Source organism: Brassica napus, chromosome C2, assembly GCF_020379485.1.
Source record: "Brassica napus cultivar Da-Ae chromosome C2, Da-Ae, whole genome shotgun sequence".
NCBI lineage: Eukaryota > Viridiplantae > Streptophyta > Magnoliopsida > Brassicales > Brassicaceae > Brassica > Brassica napus.
Window position 1 is genome coordinate 31,236,395 of NC_063445.1, and position 10,042 is coordinate 31,246,436.

Here is a 10,042-nt window from a genome sequence, read left to right on the forward strand (position 1 = left end):
TTCAGGTTGGTGTAGACAGAATCAATCTTCCCATTGAAGTCCACTGTCATGCGCTGCTGTCCCTCGAGAACTCTATCAAGCATCTCCCCAATCTTGCTCTCTTGAGTTGGCGGTGGTGCTTCTGCTACTAGGAGCTTCCATAACCCATGTTGTTGTTGTAGTTGTTGATGTAGGGTTTCTGGTGCTGCGAACTCTTGTTGAAATTGCCCCTATTTCCATAGGAGTTTCTGTTTCTACCTTGGTTTCCAGAACCTTGGAATCCAGTTCCACTGATGAAGTTCACATCTGCTTCCTCTGCTCTACCCTCTGTGTCTACAACCTCTGTATCTTCAACCAAGCAGACCTGCTTCCTGAGAAGGTTGTGAACACTGTCCAGCTTTGCTTTCACCTCATCCATCCGATCATTCCCAAGGATGGTGGCAGATCTCTTCCTCTCATAGTCAGTGTTCTTGGTGATACTGCTAGATGCTAGGTTTTCAATGACCTTCACTGCCTCCTCTGGATTCCTAGTGTTGAAGTTCCTATTGCTGGAAGCATCAAGAGCCATCTGGTACACCACCGCGATGCCTCTGTAGAAAGTACTGAGCAGTTGTACTTCATTGAATCCATGGTGTGGACAGTCTATCTGGTAAGACTTGAATCTGATCCAGGAGCTTCTAAGTGATTCCGCTGGCTCCTGAGTGAATGAAGCAATCTTGCTCCTCAAGTCTTCAGCACGTGCTTCATCAAAGAAGATGCATAAGAATGCATTCTTGATGTTGCTCCAGGATGTTAGGGATCCTGGTGGTAGCTGGTTAAGCCAATGCGAAGCATCTCCAGCAAGTGAATACTTGAAGAGCTTGCATAGGAGGTAGTCTTCAGAGACTCCCTCGACTTTAATAGCAGATATAAGATCCTTGAACCTCTCCATATGGTCCATAGGATGCTCGTGAGATAACCCATAGTAGGTTGTCTGTCCCACGAGTGTGTAGTACTGCGTCTAAAACTCGAAATCCCACTGAATAGTTGGAGGTCGAATGGCTGATCTGTTGGTGTAGAACTGATCTGGACGTTTGTAGGCAGCTAATGTTTTGGGTCGAATAGCCTCATCTACAGGTAGAGTAGCTCCTGTAGCTTCAGACTCTGGGATTGCAGCCCCCTGAGCGTCTATTCTCCGACCTGTTGAATTACACAGATGACCTTCCTGGTCATACAGGTCTCCTCTCTCATCACGTACAAGAATCAAAGTCGCAACCATGTCTCGCAGCTCAGTATCGATCGATGTTTGGACTGAAGTATCGATCGATGTCGGATGGAAAATATCGGTCGATGGGAGATGAGTGTCTTTGGTCGACGGTGGTGAGCGAGTATCAGTCGACGGGACTAGTGCATGGGTCGACGGTGGTTGACGAAATTCGAGCGACGAACAAGTGTTGTTGTCAATCGATGAGGAGTCTGCTTCTTTGCGTACTTGAACGCTCCAAATTTACAGGATCTTGTGAGAATAGCAGTTGAGTTTCCTTGTTGCTTCTGGTACTGCTGGGCATATACCTGAAAATCCAAGAAAAAATTTAATGTCAGAAACTTAACAAAATTAAATCAAATAGGCAACCAAACCTCCCCGGCAACGGTGCCAAATTTGATATCACTCAAATTACCCTAAAGAGCGAATTTACTCTCTCAAATAAGAGGTTCAATTGCAGTATTTAGGGATCGAATCCACAAGGAGCTAGGAAACTTAATAAATCTAAAGAGATTTAATGATTAAAATGTAAATTTGCAGTTTTGTTGACCAATTGATTGCTCGATTGATTGGTTGAGGTTTTGGTGCTTAAAAGGAAATAGCTAGACTTAGGGTTTTTATTCAGGAAACTTGGAATTATAATCCTGCAGATGCCTAATGAGTTGCATGCATGATAATGTAGAGCTCAACTACTAAGCAACAAGTCAATCAGCTCTCGCGTTTCTGGACTTTTCTATTAACTAGATCTAATGACCCAAACAAATGTGTTCGATCAATAGCAAGGGTCGATCGATTATCCTATAGGGATATCGATCGATACACCTTTCACTCCGTCGATCGATTATCCAGTACGGATATCGATCGGCGCGCTTCTAGTTAAGCTTTATGTGTGGGTTGAATGATGCTCACTAAGCTCACTAGATCAGCTCTCGCCTTACTCTTAGCTCAATTAGAATGGTTTCAGGATGAGAATGAAGCTATCGCTTTTATCTAACAATCCTAGGGAATGTTCTAGGTAGCTAATCTAGAATCAGGCACTAATGACAATCCTAATGATTATTATCACAACTCAGCAATCTGTAATTGGAGCTAATCCCTCATAACCTATTTAAACCCTAAAATCCAACAATGGAACTACTCAGACATGGCCAAGCAATTCATAACAGCAATTAGGTAAGAAAACTTCATTAAAATAGTAAATAGATATCAATGGAGTTCCAATCACAAATATAACTTTGGATCTTTTCTCCAATCTATCAAAATCCTAAAAATCTTTTGCTAATAATAGTAAAACTAGAAACACAAGAAAGCACATTTTGCCTCTAACATGGTGGCAAAACTTATTTAATTAGGTTTAAACTCGTTAGGGGTAATCTTGTAAATTACTGAAAACTTGGGCTTCAAGTCGTCTGTGACCAAACGGGCTTTCTGCGCGCTTCGCTGTCGATCGATGTTCTGATATGAACATCGATCGATATTTGTTCCTCAATATCGACTGATGGTCGAGCTCGATGGTCTTCTCGGGTGCTTGCTCCATATATCTCCAAAATGCTCCAAAATCATCACTTATCTACAAATCATTCATGATCTTATAAATATAATAAATAGACTCTATAATATAATAATTAGTAGTCAAAAACACCTATAAACCATGGGTGAAAGTGGGTCAAATCCATGGTCTATCACTAGTCAAACTAAGCATAAAACTAAGCATAAGAACTTGAAACTATTAAAATTAGGAACTCGAAACTGAAACAAAGCTTAAAATCGAGGAATTTGTTAGCTATAAGAATCAAATCCTAAATATATATATCTGGAACAAAGATTTCAACAAACCCTAAATCTGAAACAAAGCTTCAAACACACCTTAAATCTCTAAGAGTAAAATCCGAATTGGGATGAGAATCAAACCCGAAATCGAGATGAGACGAGGGAGTGGAGATCAAAATCGAGATGAGAATGAGACTAGACCTTGAAATCGAAATGAGAAGGGGAAATCAAGTTCCTCTGTGAACGAAATCGAGTTGAGATGCCCGACAGAGAGTGTTTTTTTTGGGACTACTTTTTTGTCAATTTTTTTTTAGACTCTACTTAACATGAATGAGTTTTGTTAAGAGGGAAAAGAGTAATAACATTGGCGCTTATGTTATTTTCACCTAAGTATTCGCGGTATAAGTGATTTTCGACTGTCGCTCAATAATTTTTGCCAAAGATCTGTGTTTAACTGCTATTAATATAAACCAAAAACACAAATTTGAGTCTCCATAGCACTTTAGAAAACACGTGTATCATATTGTGTCAATACGCGTTTTTTTTGTAGTGATTCTGCACAAATTTACCTTAACAATTTAGCACCAGAAGGAGGGGGAGCTAGGATTACGCAAACACGAGGATGTATAACAGAACCAGTAACCCAGATAATCATGTGGCACAGTAAAAACAACATATGTTTACAATAGCTATCCAAAAGGAACTTCAAGAAGGTACCATGTGTAAGGTTATCGGCTCAACTCCAACCAGACCCGCCATGCAGTGGTATATCACCTACCCTAATTGACAAGTTCGTAGAACTGTTTGTGAGTAGCAAGAACCTAGAAAAGCAGGCCAGTGATCTTTACGAGATCCAACAATATCTAGCTGAACCATTTCTAGCTACATATAGAGCTTGACCAAATATCAGTGCAAAACCATGAAAGATGTATTGTTCCGGGCGTGGGCACATGTAAAATGAGAAGAAGATTTAGAGTATCCATCCAGACACTCCCATAAGAAGGAATGAGGGGTCGCAAAGATTGAGAAAAGCGACAAAGACAACGAACCCTATCAGAAGCATGAGGCATGAATCATGGTAGACACCACAATCAACCTACTGAAAAATCCAAAGGAATGCTAGTATCACAACATGGCCAAATATCTCCAATCTCTCCATCTCGAAACAGGAATTGGTCAATGATTGTGGCAAATGGGTCCACATGTCAAGTGACCTCAGAAGATTAAAAGACCATAAACATTCTGGAATCTGAACATATGGTGTGAATTCCATAATGACCACAATCACAAAACGGAAGACTGCATCTCACTGAAGATGGAAGTTAACTAACTATTAAGGAAAGAATACCTCTTGAAATTCCTCTTCGACAAAGCCAAAAACATCCTCAACAATATAGACCTCAGAAGATTAAACGACAATAAACATTCTAGAATCCGAACATATGGTTTGAATTCCATAATGACCACAGTCACAAAACGGAAGACTGCATCTCACTGAAGATGGAAGTTAACTAACTATTAAAGAAAGAATACCTCCTGAAATTCCTCTTAGACAAAGCCAAAAAAATCGTCAACAATATAGAGGAGAATAACCAACTGGTCAGAACTACTCATGCCTCACTACCTCGACACGATATGGTAATCGACGTAATATCTGGTGGCTCCAAGGTAAGTGGCATCACGCATGTAACTGCCAAGAAAAGTACCAGAAGTGCCAAGAATGACCAAGAAACGGGGAACGCAAAACGCGTGCTCCTGGGAACCGTCAATATAAGCTTCACAACAAAAGAGCAAGAGAAAGTTTTGGCTTCTCACCATGACATCCTGGTCGTATCTCTCATGGTGGTGAATTTTTTGGTGAAGAGGATACTAGTGGACAACGGAAACTTCATAAACGTCATTTTTCTAATAGCCTACAACGACTTAGAATTGGAAAAAGATGTCCTGACCTTGAAAGTCACACCACTCATAGGGTATTGCAGCAAAGTAAACAAACAGTAAGAAAAATTGTACTCCCTGTTTACACAGAAGGAGTAAATATGTCTACAAATTTCGTGGTGATCAATTGCATTTCATCCTACAATATGATAATATGGCGCCCCTGGATCCATGACATGAGAGTCGTCCCATCTACACTCCACCAGGTAGCTATTCAAATTTCCTACCCCTCATGGGGCATAAAGGAAATAAAAAGAGATCAGAAAAATTACTTCTCCTACTACCCGCCAACTCTAAAAGGTAAAAGTAAAGGTCTTATAACAATTACGGCCAAAGCATCCAGTTCAACACATATAAGAGCCATAGGTTAAAGAGCTTGACGAGGTACCTCTAACATAAGGGGATTCTAGCAGGAATCTCAAGATAGGGTCCAAGCTACTTACGATTCTGAGGAATTGAATGATAGACTTCCTCTCGTCTAACTCTGGTTGCTTTGCCTGGTCCCATCTGGATATGCGCGGTATAAACCCGGAAGTAATCATGCACAAGCTACATGTCCAGCCTCTACATCAACTAGCCAGGCAAAGGAGAAGGAAATTCACTATATAACGGGATGCCATCATCAGCAATGAGGTCAAGAATTTATTGGACGCCGGGTTCATAAGAGAGGTGCAGCACCCGAATTGGCTGGCCAACGTTGTAATGGTCCACAAAAAATGACAAGTGGCGAATTTGCATAAAGTTCACCGACCTCAACAAGTCCTGCCTAAAGTATCCTTTCTCCTTACCACATATGGACAAGCTAGTCAGTGCAACAACATGACACCAGCTGATGAGCTTCATGGATGCTTTCTCTGGGTGCAACCAACTCATGCATCCGAACAATCAGGAGAAGACTTCAGTCATGATGTCTAGGGGAATCTACTGTTATAAGGTTATGCCTTTTGGCTTGAAGAATGCCAGCTCCACCTACCAAAAACTGGTAAATATGATGTTTACGAAACAAATATGCCAGATTATGGAGGTATACATAGACGATATGCTTGTCAAATCACTGGAAGCAGAAGATCACATAGCGAATGTACAACATGCATTCTCCAGGTTGAGGAAATATAACATGAAGCTCAAGCCATCCAAGTTCTCATCAAGGGTAAGTTCTGGGAAATTCCTGGGACATGCACTGCGGCATCGAGGCTAACTTGGAATAGATAAGAGTGATCTACGCGATTCCTAACAAAAAAAATGAAGGAAGTACATAAATTGACGGGAAGAATGACATCCCTGAGCAGGTCCATCTCACCACTGTCAGATAAGTCTCACTCCTTCTTTGAAGCATTAAAAGACTTCAAGTGGGATAAGAAATTTGAAAACTCCCTCATCGATTTGAAGGAATACCTCACCACGCCTCCCATGCTCTCAAAACACTAGAATGAAGAAATATTGACGCTCTATTTGGCGATATTAGACATGTAGCAAGTGTCGTCCTGGCGCAAGAAGAAGGAAGCAGGTAATACCTGGTATATTATGTCAGCAAGTCACTCCTTGACCCAGAGACAACGATATAGTCACCTTGAAAATCTGGCCGAATGACAAAATTGGAGATCCTAAAAGATTAGTCGGGGATTAGTTTTAAATATTTTAACTGTTTTGTTATATATATTATTAAATTTATAAGAAACAAAGAATAATACATAGTTTGGTGGTTTGTTCCCTTAGCAAACTAATTGTAGGTTGCGAGTTTGAGCGGGCTTCAGCTGACTTTTTGTTTATTTTTGCCTATTATCATTAACGAACCTAAAGTTTCAAAAATATCCCCATCTTCTACATCATCCATTCCCTATCTGAAACACTAAAATACGTTCCCAAACCCTTTGCGTTTCTTCACGATTCTTAACAAAATCTTAAAGAAGCAACTTGATTTCGTTTCCAAAACCCAACAAAAATAAGATTTTTACATGTTAATGTGCAACACTACCAAATCTATATATCCCATATATATTAATTGAGAATCATTTAAAAAGTTGTAACTTTGTACTAATTAAAAAGTGACCTTGCTTAGGTGTCTCTTAATTAGGATGTCAATTTAGCTTACGTGGTGATACCACTCAAATTACTCTAAGAAGTGATTTATACTCTCTCAAATAAGAGGTCGAGTTGTAGTACTTAGGGATCGAATTCACAGGGAGATAGGGAACCTAAGAAATCTAATATGATTTGTTAAGATAGAAGGTTAGAGATTTAAATGTAAATTGCAGTTTTATTTTGAACAAGTACTTGTTCAATAGGTTGATTGAGGTTTTTGTGCTTAAAAAAGAAATAGTTAGACTTAGGGATTTTACTCAGGAAACTAGGGATTATAATCCTACAGATGCCTAATGAGTTGCTTGCATGATAATGTAAAGCTCAACTACTTAGTCAACAAGTCCATCAGCGTTCGCAATGTTTGGACTTGTCTATTAACTAGATCTAATGATCTCAACTATCATATGTCGATCAATAGAAAGTGTCGATCGATGATCCTATAGGGATATCGATCGATACACCTTTCGCTCTGTCGATCGATTATTAAATAATGATATCAATCGACGCGCTTCTAGTTAAGCTTTATATGCGGGTTGAATGAATGCTTAGTAAGCTCATTAGATCAGCTCTCGCCTTACTCATAGCAAGAAACTTAGCTCAGTTAGAATGTTTTCAGGATGAGAATGAAGCTCTCGCTTTTATCTATCAATACTATGGCAGGTTCTAGGTAGCTAATCTAGAGACAGGCATTAATGAACAATCCTAATGACAATTACCACAACTCAGCAATCTATAGTTGGGGCTAATCCCTCCTAACCTATTTAAACCCTAAAATCTAACAATGGAACTACTCAGACATGGCTAAGCAATTCATAACAGCAATTAGGTAAGAAAACTTCATTAGAATAGTAAATAGATATTAATGGAGTTCCAATCCCAAATTATAACTTTGGATCTTCTCTCCAATCTATCAAAATCCTAGAAAAACTTTGCTGTGAAAATAATAAAACTAGAGAAGCACATTTTGCCTCTAACATGGTGGCAAAGCTTATATAATTAGGTTAAAACTTGTCAGGGGCAATCTTATAAATTGGTGAAGACTTGGCTTCAAGTCGGCTGTGACCAAACGAGCTTTCTGCGCGCTTCGCTGTCGATCGATGTCAAGATATGAACATCGATCGATTATCCCTGTCCAATATCGACCGATGGTCGAGCTCGATGGTCATCTCGGGTGCTTGCTCCAAATATCTCCAAAATGCTCCAAAATCATCACTTATCTCCAAATCACTCCTGATCTTATAAATATAATAAATAGACTCTATAATATAATAATTATTAGTAAAAACACCTATAAACCATGGATGAAAATGGGTCGAATCCATGGTCTATCAACTCCCCCAGACTTACCCTTTTGCTTGTCCTCAAGCAAAACAAACAGACAGTCTTTCTGAAAGAGGTTTTAAAACAGCAGGGACTCACATGATTTAAAACTTAGAATCATAACCTCTACAATATTGTAATCCACATCTAAAAAGTCCTAATCACAAAAGCACATTATATCATATCCTAGCTTAGCAACCAAATTCATCTAGCCAACAATTTATCAAATCTTGTCTGACATTCCCCTCTACCAACCTCATTTCTTAGCATAAATAAAAGTGTATGCTTAACCTTGGGGGTATCGATCCCTGGATGCAAGGACTTTCAAACAAGTATCTGCACCTGCAGGTAAACATTAGTTCCTATCATCTCTCTCTACTAATTTTCTCTCTTAGCCAAAATCTGCTTATTTAGCAAGATCATTGACCAAAATTGGACAGGCTTCCATGAATCAAGCCTTAATGGTGGTTGCCACTAAGTCATGTTCACTTCTTTTTGACCTATATCCTAGGATTATTTGTGAAGCAAGCCTTAATGGTTGTAGCCACCAAGTCATGTTCTAATCCTTTACCTACATAATTCTTATGAAGCAAGCCTTAATGGTTGTAGCCACCAAGTCCTATTCGAATTCCTTCCTAATAAATCTCTAATATAATAATAATAAATAATAATTTTTTTTTCTATCTATCTATAATTTCGAAAATAGAGAGAGAAAGGGTGATTAATCTATCTACACAAGGCTTTACCTTCCAGACTTGTTTGAAGAATCCGATCTCATGCATACCAAGCACCAAGACAAGCGGTTTGTGTCAAGTTTAGTGTTGGAGGTCAGCTTTGATTTCTTCAAATAATCTCAGCAAGTGTGAATAGTTGATGGGTTGATCCACTTTAGTATCTTTAGTACTATCTGCAATCAATAAATCTAGAATGGTGCTAAAGAGTGGTTAGATAACAAGCAAAATCTATAAGTTCATTATCCCCTTCTGGACTCAATAAAACGTTTTGAAAAACTTTTTAATAAAACTCATAAATAAATTACTATCAGTAAACCTCCCCCAGACTTAAAATACACTGTTCCCAGTGTAAATTCAGCCGGAGTTATGGTGAAAACTAAATCATAAGGACTCAATGTAACAAGTAAGACCGATATAACAGACCAGAATGGATGTCGACCGATGTAGGGATGTTGATATCGGTCGCGACAGGTTAGGAAATGTCGATCGATGTCGATAGCTTCTCGTCGATCGATACTCACGGCAATCGTCTACTTGGATCTATTTTTTTTTATTTTTATGACCTGCAATAATTAAAACCCAACATAAATAGTATATCAATAAAAACTAAATAAATATTACCTAATAGTGGGTTGCCTCCCACCCAGCGCTTTGTTATAGTCATTTAGCTTGACTTTGGAGGTGATTGGGCTAGTAGTGTTGAAAGCTGGAACTTGTTGGAAGACAAGTATCCATCTCTTATTTGCGCTTGTTGAACCATGTACCAGTGAAGTCTCTCATAGCTTCATCCCCTCTACGCCATTTTTCTTTCATTGTTGCAGTTGTCTTTTCCATCCTTTGCAATCTTTCTTCAAGACTCTCCAGGTCGAACTGATGTCTCCTAAGTGTGGCGTAAGTGTCAGCTGAGATCTCCTCTCCATGGTAATGTGTGTCGGGCATGTCTGATGTCATCTTTGCTACTAGCCGGCCTCGGTTT